The sequence below is a fragment of the Camponotus vicinus genome, unplaced genomic scaffold (genome assembly GCF_025532165.1).
Source record: "Camponotus vicinus isolate PSW18456_S1 unplaced genomic scaffold, iyCamVici1.0 SCAF_8, whole genome shotgun sequence".
Lineage (NCBI taxonomy): Eukaryota > Metazoa > Arthropoda > Insecta > Hymenoptera > Formicidae > Camponotus > Camponotus vicinus.
In genome coordinates, this window is record NW_028141980.1 from 293,960 (window position 1) to 307,098 (window position 13,139).

Consider the following 13,139-nt stretch of genomic DNA (forward strand, 5'->3'; position numbering starts at 1 on the left):
GTCCATATTGTTTCAAAATACATGGGCAGATTTATTACACAGCCCCACAAAAAAAATTTTTTTTTCTGGTCTGGGGGTCAGACCATGTTTACTATATGTTTTTGGGGTCGCTGAAGCCGAATCCGCAGTCCGTTTAACCCCATCACGTCAGGTTTTTGTCATAACCTCAAAAAACCCGTGTGGGGTTCTAGAAGATATTCGATATTTTGCATTGATCATTTGAAGTTTGCGCTATGAGCGGTTGTGTTTAGTGATTTCAGTTATGGGGTTATAGGGTTATGGGGTTATTGGGGTTTAACAGCTTGGGTTTTGGGAAGCTTAGGCGATGACAGGTTGCGCTATAAGAGTTTGAGTACAATTGCCGTAGTCTTGTGGTTATTGGGGTTCGGGTTATGGGGTTGTGGAAGTATTACGGGTTGGGTTCTTTAGCTATAGGGTTAATGGGCTTAATACATTGCGTTTTGGGGTTATTATGGGTTAACAGCTTCGATTACAGGGTTATTTGGGTTTAATAGGGCCTAATTATTTGGTTTTTTGAGGTTATGACAAAAACCTGACGTGATGGGGTTAAACGGACTGCGGATTCGGCTTCAGCGACCCCAAAAACATATAGTAAACATGGTCTGACCCCCAGACCAGAAAAAAAAATTTTTTTTGTGGGGCTGTGTTATCAAATTAATACAGCATTGTATGCTGCTCAAAATGAAAATCCGACTTATGGTCAGCTTTTCATTATAGATTCTAATGAAGCAATAAATTATCATCTTAACGAAAATTCAAATTTAGATTTGGAAATTACACAAAATCTTGAACATATAATGCGGGAATTGAATATATTTGCTCAATCTTATCAAATGATGGGTGAAGAATTAGAAAATCAACAACGATTAGAAATAGAATCTAGAGAAATATTGCCAGAATTACAATTATCATTTACATTAAGACCAGGTATGGATCGACGCCGATATAATGCTCAAAGAACTAATGAAGTTGCTGCTGTTTTTCGTACAACTGCTGATGGAGAAATTCCAGAATCATATGTAACAATACGTAATAAAAATAACAAATCTTTGCAAAATGTTAGTACCATGGATCCAAATGTTGAACCATGGATATATCCATTATTTTATCCACATGGTACTTAAGGATGGCATTGTAATTTAACAAAATTAAACAGTAATAAACGAATAACTAGAAGTCAATATATTAAATATCGTATGGCTATTCGTGATGAATTTAACGTTTTTTTATTAGGTCGTCGTCTATTTCAACAGTGGCTTGTAGATAGTTATGTAAAAATTGAAAAGGACAGAATAAATTATTGTAAAAATCATCAAAAAGAATTACGTACTGAAACATATCAAGGTTTAAGAGATTATATGCAAACTATGGCAAATAATCTAAATGGAAAGATGGTTATACTTCCATCTACATTTATTGGATCACGTAATATGTTACAAAATTATCAAGATTCAATGGCAATTGTTAGTAAATTTGGTAAACCAAATCTTTTTATTACAATGACTTGTAATCCAAAATGGCTTAAAATTGAAGAAAATCTTTTGCCTGGTCAACAAGCTTCTGATAGACCTGACATTTGTGTTCGTGTTTTTTAATATTAAAAAAGATTATTTAATTGATTTGATTGTTAAACAAAAATTTTTTGGTGAAGTAGCAGCCTTTGTATATGTTATTGAATTTCAAAAACGTGGTTTGCCACATGCCCACACAGAAGAAAATATCTAATGGATATCTACTGGATATCTACATATCCATTTAATGTCCATATCCATTATGGATAACCAATAGATATCTTAAAGATGTCTAAAATGTTTATATCTTCTGAATAACCAATGATGATATCCATTGAATATCCATATAAAATCCCTATATCCATATCTACTGAAAATCTATCAAAGATATCCACTGGACATCCATATAAAATCCACATATCCATATCTACTGAAAATCTACCAAAGATATCCATTGAACATCCATATATTGTCCACATATCCATGTCCACTGAACATCTACCAAGGATATCCATTAGACATCCATATAATGTCTACATATCCATGTCCACTGAACATCTACCAAGGATATTCATTAGACATCCATATAAAATCCACATATCCATGTCCACTGAAAATCTATCAAGGATGTCCATTGAACATCCATATATTGTCCACATATCCATATCTACTGAAAATCTACCAAAGATATCCAATGGATATTCATATACTTCCACGAGCTTCACGCCTCGCCGCTAGGTGGCGAAAAGGAAAACGCCTAACCCGAAAGTGAGATCCATCTAAGACAGTATATAAGGCTGCAGCACAGGTTCCACGAGTCACGGCTTATCGGTCAAAGAGTGCAGACTATTATAGCCGCATGTCCTCTAGCTTTTGCGAGGAGCTCCAGAGCTCCAGAGCTCCATATAATTAACCGCAGACGGTCAATTTTTTTTTAAATTCCGTTATATATGGTATCTATATACAGAACATTAAATCAATATCCATTCAAAAATAAATATCAATATATATGTAATAAATGTATCTATATGTAATAAATATCCACTGAATATTGTATAGATATTTACAGGATATTGGTTTACATATCCTGTAGATATTTATGGAACATTGAATAAATGTCCACGCAGAAATCTGATGAATATCCAGTATACATGCAATGGATATCTACAGAAATATCCACTAAATATTGTATGAATATCTAATGGATATTTATGTAGATATCCCATGGATATTTATGAAATCTCGAATGGCGGACATCTGGATATCTAAAGCACGTCTAATAAATGTTTCCTATATATTCGTGGATATCCCTAATGCCCATTGAGAATATCTAATAGATATCTAATAGATATTATTTTCTGTGTGGGTGTTCACATGTTAAGAGGATGCCGGAGTCGCAGCCGAACTCCGACGGGTAGGCGCCCTCATTTTAACATAACTAAAAGTGTCGGTACATTACCAACACTTATAGTTATGTTACCGACAGTATTGTCTAGAATAAAAAGACATGCATATTTTATTTAGGAAGAGCAATGTGAAAGCTTTCCTTTGTATTGTATTTAATTGTTTATTGAAGCAAAAGATATATTGCATTTTTACTGCTCTATCGTCTCGTACAAGCAACGATTTTAGAGCATAGATCTTTATTGCGTATATATATAAACAATTCTATTATTGCTCTCATTAGCTATGTCTTTCTTTTTATATATATAATAAAAATAAATGAAAAAATAATAAATATTCCTTATAAATTTTATGAAAATATAATAAATATTACTTATAAGTTTTATAAATATACAATATTACATCTCAAACAATTAGTATAATTTTATATTGTTAGCTTTTGATTATATCGATTTAACAAACGTCGTGCATAAATTGTAATTTGTAGAAAGTTATATGCAAATATCCTTTTTATTGTACATACAGAGTATAGCAAAGTACTATATATGTATAAGCGCTTGTGAAGAAAGCGCAGTAAATTGAAAAAAATCCCATAGCATTTTACGATTTTCGCAATAATAGAAATATTAAATAAAATCGGACGAATGTGTATCTCTGCGTGTGTCTGAAAAAAAAGGGAGAAAGAGAGAGAGAGAGAGAGAGAGAGAGAGAGAGAGAAACGCTCGGCCATTCGAGCTATCGCACGGTTTAGCATGATAGACATTTTGTCGGCGCGCGGCAAGGGGAAGGACAGCGCGGCGCAACGATGACGGTGTAACCGATAGTAGCGGCGTGCCCTGCTGTCCCTCCCTTTGCCGCGCGCCGACAAAATGCCAAACACACTAGATTATGCGATAGCTCGAACGGCCGAGCGCTTCTCTCTCTCTCTCTCTTTCACAAACACACAAACACATACGTAGATACACATTCGTTCGATTTTATTTAATATTATTATATAATTTATTTATTTTATAATTTCTATTATTGCGAAAATCGTAAAATGTTATGGGACTTGTTTCTTCAATTTACTGCGCTCCTCACAAGCGCTTATATATGTATAGTACTCTGCAACATTCTGTATATACAATAAAAAAGATATTTGCATATAACTATCTACAAATTACAATTTATGCACGACATTTGTTAAATCGATATAATCAAAAGCTAACAATATAAAATGTTTTATGCAAATTGATGTAATGTCGTAAAATTTATAAATAATATAAATTTTTTCATAATACATTCTTTGTCTCAAAAGCATCGAAATGATAGATTTATATCGATAATATAATAGGTTTCATCGTCCATTTCCAGACGCAACCATAATATATATTTTCTTCGTCTCTCCGATATATGCAGATGAGATATTTGTACTGAGGCGTCTTTTTCTAACGATATTCATTGGAATATCGTGATCAGATATGATAAATATAAGATATATGTGAATAATTTATCACTTTGGAAAAGGCAATTTACTTTCTGCTATAATTTAAAAAAAATGTTGCTTTGTACATTTCACATTATTGAAATATTTTTCCTTACAAGGATTTTCTTCTAAGGCTATAGTTTATAGTAGTATAGTGAAAGCCGCAGCATAAATTGCACAGCATATGCTATCAAGTCGAAGCTTTTCAAATATTATATTATTTGTAGGCAACGGCAATGAAAGTAATTTTTTTTAGGCACCAATAGACACCACATAGCCAGATAGGCTATTGTACATTCGAAGCTTGGTGTCATCAAAAAAAATCGCCAGCGATCAGTATAATTTGCTCCAATAATTTGTTAGCTTTTATCGCTATATGACATGCTACAATTACACAGGCCCACAAAAAAAAAGTACCCTGTGCTGGCGATCTGACTAGGCTAGTCTTATGTATTTTGGCCCGCTGAATTCGAATCTGACGTCAGAATTGCTCCATCACGTCACAGTTTTTTTTAAATCTCAAAAGAGAAAGACGAAAATTTCGTAAAAATCGACATTCTAGGGTAGTAAGACTGCGCTTCTTGAGGGAAAAGTTACCGAAATCATATTTCCATGTATTTTCTGGCATTATAAATCCAAATCCGATTTGTCACACCAATCATACCATCGATTCCATTAACATTTGTCATGAAAAAGTAGCAATCTTCCGTATTCCATATTTGATTTTAGTTCATTCATAAATCTTATATTGGAAAGAATTAATCTTATATTCTCCAAGTCCAAATTTTGAGAAAAATTTTTTCGAAACTTACAACTTCTAGCTGTTGAGTTCGTATAAGATGCAGAAATTTCTTTATATAGGTCACAAACCTCTTTTCATGTCTTTAAAGCGCTAGAGGTACATGAAAAAAAAGATTGTGCTATTTGGAGGTAAAAACCTATCTTAATATCTTCGCATCTTGATAAATAGAATTTGTTTGCAGTAAATTTTAGGTGTTACAACCTGAAAAAATAAAAAAAATAAAAAATGAGCACAAAAAAAAATTGAGCACAACGTTTATATTCTAGGTCGGATTTCGATTTATAATGTCTGAAAATACATTAAAGTATGATTTTGGTAATTTTTTCTTTAAGAAGCGCAGTCTTATTACCCTAGAATGTCGATTTTTACGAAATTTTCGTCTATTTTTGAGATTTAAAAAAAACCGTGACGTGATGGAGCAATTCTGACGTCAGATTCGAATTCAGCGGGCCAAAATACATAAGACTAGCCTAATCAGATCGCCAGCACAGGGTACTTTTTTTTTGTGGGCCTGTGTAATCAGCTCACGAATAGATCGCCTCTGAAATAAATATTTTAATAACCAGAGCGCACATGCAAACCGCATCTGGTATGAAACATTTCTAAAAACAACCAGCACACGAATTAAATCGCCTCTGGATTTTTTTTGAATAACCAGCACGCGAATTAGATCGCCTTTGGAATTTTTTTTTAATAAATCAGCTCACGAATAGATCGCCTCTGAAATAAATATTTTAATAACCAGAGCGCACATGCAATCACCATCTGATATGAAATATTTCTAAAAATAACCAGCACACGAATTAAATCGCCTCTGGATTTTTTTAAACCAGCGCACGAATTAGATCGCCTCTGGATTTCTTTTTCAATAATCAGCTCACAAATAGATCGCCTCTGGGATAAATATTTTTTAATTAATAACTAGAGCGTACATGCAAGCCGCATCTGGTAAAATATATAATCTGTATATATATATATATATATATATATATATATATATATATATATATATATATATTGAGTATATCTATAACTTACACAGAATATTTTCCACGTTGTAACGCTGTTTTCGCGAGGCTTATTACGCGTACAATTGTTACGACGCCGCGCGACAGCGGATATCTATGACGCGCAATACGAGAAAGAAAACACAGGAGTGTAATGCCTTAGTGTGCGCGTACATGTATACTGACGTATACTATTACACGCGAAATAGAAGAGAAGAATGGTATGATATTGTCTCTCCTTGTCACACAAACAGATTGTAGCGCCTCCTATCGCGACATTGGGTAACTAATTTACGGGTCTGTTTTACTCTTTTGCCTCGATCTCACACAAACACATATGCACAAAAACTTTCTGCACCGAAATTTTTTTTATTCGACTATTAAACTTATTTCTAGAAGTTCATCTATATTCCTTCATATAATTACAAGCCCGGACTGATTCTATTTTGCACGCACAAACTGTAAAACTTTTATATTAACTTTTATATTAAGAAAATATTGTACAGTAACAGAAAATGTAATTATTGATCATGATGAGATACGAAATTTTATAGATACTCGCTATGTTGGACCTGTAGAAGCCAGTTGGCGTATACTTGAGAAAAAGTTACAAGATAAAAGCCATACTATTATGCGTTTACCAATTCATCTTCCTAATGAATAAAATGTAATTGAAAACGAAGCCATTGAAGAGGCAACGACTTTTGCTTTAAATCAAGTTACGATGTTAATTGATTATTTTTCATTAAATTCCCGCGACGAAGAAGCAAGACAATATTTTTATGTAGAAATTCCATGCTATTATACATTTAAAAAAGAGAAAATCAACGGTAGAAATGTATCACGTTGGATTAAACGCAAAAGTCATTATAATTGTATAGGACGAATGTATTCCGTTAGTCCAACATAAACAGAATTATTTCATTTACGGCTATTATTACTTAATGTAAAGGGAGCTACAAGTTTTAATGATTTAAAAACTGTAAATGGAGAAGTTTGTCAATCATTTTCAGCGGCATGTCTAGCTTTAGGTTTGATTGAAGATGATGATGAATGGAGACGAGCTATGAACGAAGCTGTTGGATGGATGATGCCAAGACAACTTCGTAAATTATTTGTACGTATATTATTACATTGTCAACCATTACATCCCGAAGAGCTTTGGGAAAATTTTAAAGTAGAAATGTCGAAAGATTATGTACGACACTTTGGAATATTAGAAGGACAAAAGAAAGCATATGCGCAAATCAATGCTATGCTGTGTGCTGAAGGCAAAAGTTTTGCTGATTTTCCACAAATGGAACAATTGCAAGAAAATGATGAAGACGATGATAATGACACTTGAAGAAGCTATGGAAGTTGGTGTCAGGCAATATAAACAATTAAATAATAAGCAGAAAGAAATAGTAGATCTTATATTAAACAAATTAAACAATAATAATAACAATAATCATTGTTTTTATATTGATGGCCCAAGTGGTTCAGGTAAAACGTTTATATATACAACTATTTATCACTTAGCCAAAATTCGTAATAAACATGAGTAGATATGGGCCACTATGGTGCGTCAAAACAAACCCCCACCACTCGGCCCCTGGCGCCGTGGGCGTGGCCAGGTGAAGTGGAGGGAGGCGTTCTGATTGGTGGAAACAATGCCCCACCTCCCGAAGTCTCGATTTTGATTGGCTTGCACCATAGTGGCCCAGAGTTTGATTGGCTTGCACCATAGTGGTCCAGAGTTTGATTGGCTCGCACCATAGTGGCCCAAAGCTGCGATTGGTCGACGCCGGCTGTGTCGCCGATTTATCAAATTTTTATTTCCCTACCTCCGCGGTACTAGACTCGAAGAAGCAATCCTCCTCCCACTCCAGCCCTGGCCCACCTGTATAGGGTTCCGAGTCAAATTCCCGTTATCTAGCCCTTAGTCGCTCTCGCTACGTCTTGGCAGAACGAACCCCCCCACCTACCGACTTTCGGAGGGTAGCCGGCGGTATATGTCTCGAGGAAACAATCCTTACCTCCCCACTCCGTCTCGGGGCCCGCTATGGAATATCGAAACAAGCCCCCTCCGCTCGAACGGTTCATGACGCACTTTATCGGAAAAAGAGACAAAGCATCTCAGTAGGAGACAATAATTATTATATAATTATTATAATTATTATAATTAGACTACATTACACTACAGAGGTAAAAAGATGAACATGCGGATGATTGAACGCGAGGCGGGGGTGTTATAAAGGAAGAAGGGAAAAGTTAAAAGTATTAAACACGAATTAAGATAAAAAATTTTCACATTTATTAATATTTTTCAAAACCAGCCATTTTTTAATAAAATTTTTGCTTATTATTAATATACAGAAATATATACAAAGAAGAATGATATTTATATTGTTATAAATTTTACATTTTTCTTATGCTACTTACAATATTTATAATTCTATTTTTTTAAATAAAATCGGAAAATGCGCGACTTTTATTTAAAAAAGAAAAAGTCACCCAAGAAATAAGAATATTGTTATACCGCCACATATCCGTATGGTAGCGAATATCTGCTATTGATAAATCTAAGCTTTACTAATACCGGCGCACATATTTTTGTTTCACTTCGCGTAACAATTTCATGAAACGCCGTACGTCGAATCGCATTAAAGCGTAGATTTATCGAAGTTTCGTTATTTTCTTCTTCTTCGTTTTCCTGTGTGTCTTTTTCTCTCGCTAATAGTAGCTTTTTTATAGCATTAAAATTAATTCGTCGCGAGTTCTCGTAATTGAGAGTAATACCCTTAACTTTACAAGTTTCGTGAGTATTACCCTCCGGTGTTCGCACGATGTAGGCGTAAAATTTCGGACCCCCGGACACGAACGCCTCGATATAGCTACCGCGGTCGTAGCTTTCGAGTTCATTCGTCATGTCGCCTAGAAAATTTCCCGTAGGCGGCATGTATTCGTTCGAATCACCGGTGCTTATAAAAATACACGAATCCGTATCGTAATATAATACACGACGATCTAAACGTTCTAGGTACTCGTACAATTTTAAACGCGCTAGTGCAGTCGTATACGCTGCTATCACGACGTTTGTTATCGGCGAGGGAACAAGAGCCTCTTGTCGCAGTCGCCACGAAACATACATTACCTCGTCATTCACGGGTAATATGTCGGTTATCTCGTATTCGGCGCTCGTTAGTAATGTCGCGAAACGTTGTTATGTTTTTACGATTTCGGTAGTCGGCAAATTGGATCGTTGGCCGAATTTTCCCCAGAATGAATTTAAGCACAGTTTCGCAACTGAGCGTAAACCAGGATTCCGCGCGATGTTTCGCTTATCAAGAACGATACCCTCAGTTTTTTCATATTCCCTCAAGTATCGCTCTTTTGCCTCATCGTCGTTTTCCCCGCATTCGCTCGGCCAACCACTGGCTTCCTGTTTAAGCTGTAAAAACGTATTAATATATTCGGCGAACAATCCACCTTGCCGCGACGCACGATCGTATTGGCTAACTCTATATTGCCAAATTTCGCTTACCGACGTTACGAGATAACCTTTCTCGACGGCCTTGCGTAATTCGCAGGTTACCCAGGTACCCTCGAATTCACGCTCGCTATCATTATGAGTGCACGGTGTCTGAGAAAATGTTTCGCAGCAACTACGACATAACGCGAAGAGTAATTTTCCTCGTACGCGATGCGGAAGTACGGGGTGAAATAAATCACGAGGAGGGAGTACTCTACAGCGTATGAGGCCTTCGAGCGAGTCGAAATTATAATTCGGTGACCTTCCGACTAACGCGCTACATTCATCGCCGACGTAAATTTCCGGATGACCGATCGGAAAAGCGCCCGTCTTCAATACAAACGGGTATAAAGAGCATACGTCGACGTAGCGTATTTTCTCCGTACCTGTGACTTCGTATTGAGTTGCGATATTTCCCGTACGCCCACCGAAAAACGCGTCGCGAGGATCGAGTGGTGGTGCTTCTACCATCGGATGGTTCGCGAGAAAATCATACATTACGCGATTGTCGCGCATTTCTTGGTCGAAGGCGCACTCCCACTTTTCCGACACTATGTATCCCCGCTGACGAAGGCGCCATGAAACTGCGAGAGTTCGTTCATATCGCGAATTTAATGTATCTCCGCGATCCTCCCCCGACGAAAGCGCTTTATCGCGATTTACAGGGAAACAAGTTGGACATCCGTGCCAAAAGCAACCGTGAAATTGCAACACGTGACGCTGCGTCCTTCCCGCAACAGACGTTTCGAAATAACCACCCACACAGCACATGTAAATTCCGAGAATGTTCTGAGAATATCACAAAAGTATATTGCGTATGTTCCAGGAACATTCGAAATACATACTGCGATATACTGAGTATGTACTAAGAATGCTACTATGTCCGATTTTTCCTGCTTCTCAGTACATACTGAAAATATCTTTTAGTATATAATAAGTATATCTATAGAATGTCTTGAGTATGACATTGGTATATACATATATGTACTAATAATGTACTAATAATATACTCAAGACATTCTATAGATTAACTTATATTTTCTATATTTTATATATAAATATAAATGATATATGTTACCGTAAACACCCCATATCCGTTTTTTCATATACTTACTAGTAAAAATATACAAATTTTGACTACTAAGTATACGGAAAAACAGATTTCGAGTGTTTACGGTACATATATATATAATCCATTTATATTTATACTATAAATGGATTATTGGTGTAAAATATTAACATTTTGTTCACATATAAAATCTTTTTATTCAAATTTCTTAAATATATGTTATAATTGCACATATATTATTTGAACATATAATTGCACTTTTATATTTTTTTATATAAACATTTTACTTATTATTATTTATTATAAAATTTTATTCTTTTATATATTTATAATATACTTTATATATATGAAACACTTTAACACATACTATTAAACATTTACATAAACATGACATTTTTATAGTTTATATGTTTAGCTATATTATATATATATTTAAACTCTAAAAATCTCGTCGGTGCGGACTCTGTCATTTAAAAATTGACAGTCCCAGCACCCACCGGCGAGATTTTCATAGAATTCTTCTTAATGAATATAAAAGAGTTTACATACATTATAACATTCACTAAAAAAATTTTAGTACTGATAAAACAAAAGAAAACTTAGGACAAAATTGTGTGTGTGAGTTTTGAAAAATGAATAAATCTAAAGAATAGCTACTTAAAATAAAGGACGGATAATCACCGTAATTATAAACGTTGTCAACAATAACTCAAAACAAATTATAAATTATAAAGATTCAAGAAAAGACTGAAGAAAAATTCAACGAAGTACTATTTTAGTCCTTTTCACTATTCAATGTTTGTCTCTGCATACGCTCTTTGGCATGAGCCAACCATATTTTTATTGGAGCTGAAATCTGTTCGTCTGTAGCATTGCTGTGCAATTTTCTTACTGCACCTGGAAAAGTTTTTAAAATTGTTTATGAATTATTGATAAATAAAATTTCTTTAATTTTTTTAAAATTTCAAGTTAAATATTGAAAAAAAAATTTCGACCTCATTTCTACAATATATGTATACAGATGAGCGTTTAAAACTATAAACATATAAAACAATTGGAACATTTCTAAATAATTTAATAAATAAATTTTAGTTATTTTTAAATTCATTTTGCCTCTAACATTAGCATTAATTAGTACTTTCCAGTTAAATTATATATACATAATTATATATTTGATACGTAAACATTTTTGTAAAATATAAAATAATTTAGTGTAGTAGTGAATTTAAATAAGACTTTAGTAATTTTAAATCGTTTTACAAGTAATTGCAATAACAGCTAGTTTACTTACACTAAAAAATATCATTAAATCTTACTTGATTTGTTGTGATTTGTTGAGTCCGCAGTTTATATTTCCTTGTTTTAAATATATATTGTAAATATCCCACGTATATATATGTATATAATTTTTCTTATTTCCCAGAAAGTATTAGATCACGAAGTTGATAATAATGTTCTTTTTGTGCAAACGCTGTAACATATAATAATAATTTCACATAAGAATACATTTAATATCTAACATATATTTAATAAGCTCTATGTTGTTACTGCAATTAACTTTTAAAATCATTTTAAAAATTAATTGCAGTAATAACTTAGCTCTTACTTAATCGCACACTATATAATTAAAATATGTTATAAAACTCACTTGATTTTTGCGAATCCAGAGTTTTACTTTTATTTTTTACATATCCCATCTATATATATATATATGTGTGTATGCGGAGATACTTTTTCTTTAGAAAGATTCTGCAGAGATCACAAAATGATAATTGATATAATATACGACAATTGATAATGACGTCCTTTTTTGTGCAAATGCTGTAACATAATAATAAGAATTTCACATAAAAATACATATTTTTGATACATTATAATATTCGATTGTGAGGTTATAATTTGCATTAATGAGGTTAATTTGTGTGTTTATAATTATGAAGTATTAATAAATCATTGAATAGCTTTTATAAAATACCCTTTTTACATTTAATTTATTTGAAAATAAAAAGGATTACCTGCGATTAATCACAATCGTAATATAATTGCACCAGATTGCACATAGCACTTGCACGTGGTCAGTGAAGAAGAAGAAGGAAAAGACAAATGACGGCAATAGCGGAAATTACGTATCCAAAATGGCATACATATCCGGTCATAAGTAAAAATGCGCGTAATTCAATAGTATATTATGAGAATATACGAAAAATAATATACTATAAGAGATATTAAAAGTACATTCTGAGAATATACGAGAATATACGAAAAATAATATACTACACAAGATGTTCTGATAATATCCTGTGAATATACGAAAAATAATATACTACACAAGATATTATAGAGATG

General features: G+C 33.7%; 1 long non-coding RNA gene across 1 annotated transcript; it reads right to left on the reverse strand.

The window, feature by feature from the left end:
- Positions 1–10,965: 10,965 nt before the first annotated feature.
- LOC145975747 (uncharacterized) lies at positions 10,966–12,963 on the reverse strand. The gene is made up of 4 exons (XR_014440077.1): positions 12,809–12,963; positions 12,442–12,614; positions 12,110–12,264; positions 10,966–11,690 (listed from the first exon to the last, which is right to left on the reverse strand). It is a non-coding gene; the product is annotated as an uncharacterized LOC145975747 (long non-coding RNA).
- Between the last annotated feature and the right edge of the window lie 176 nt (positions 12,964–13,139).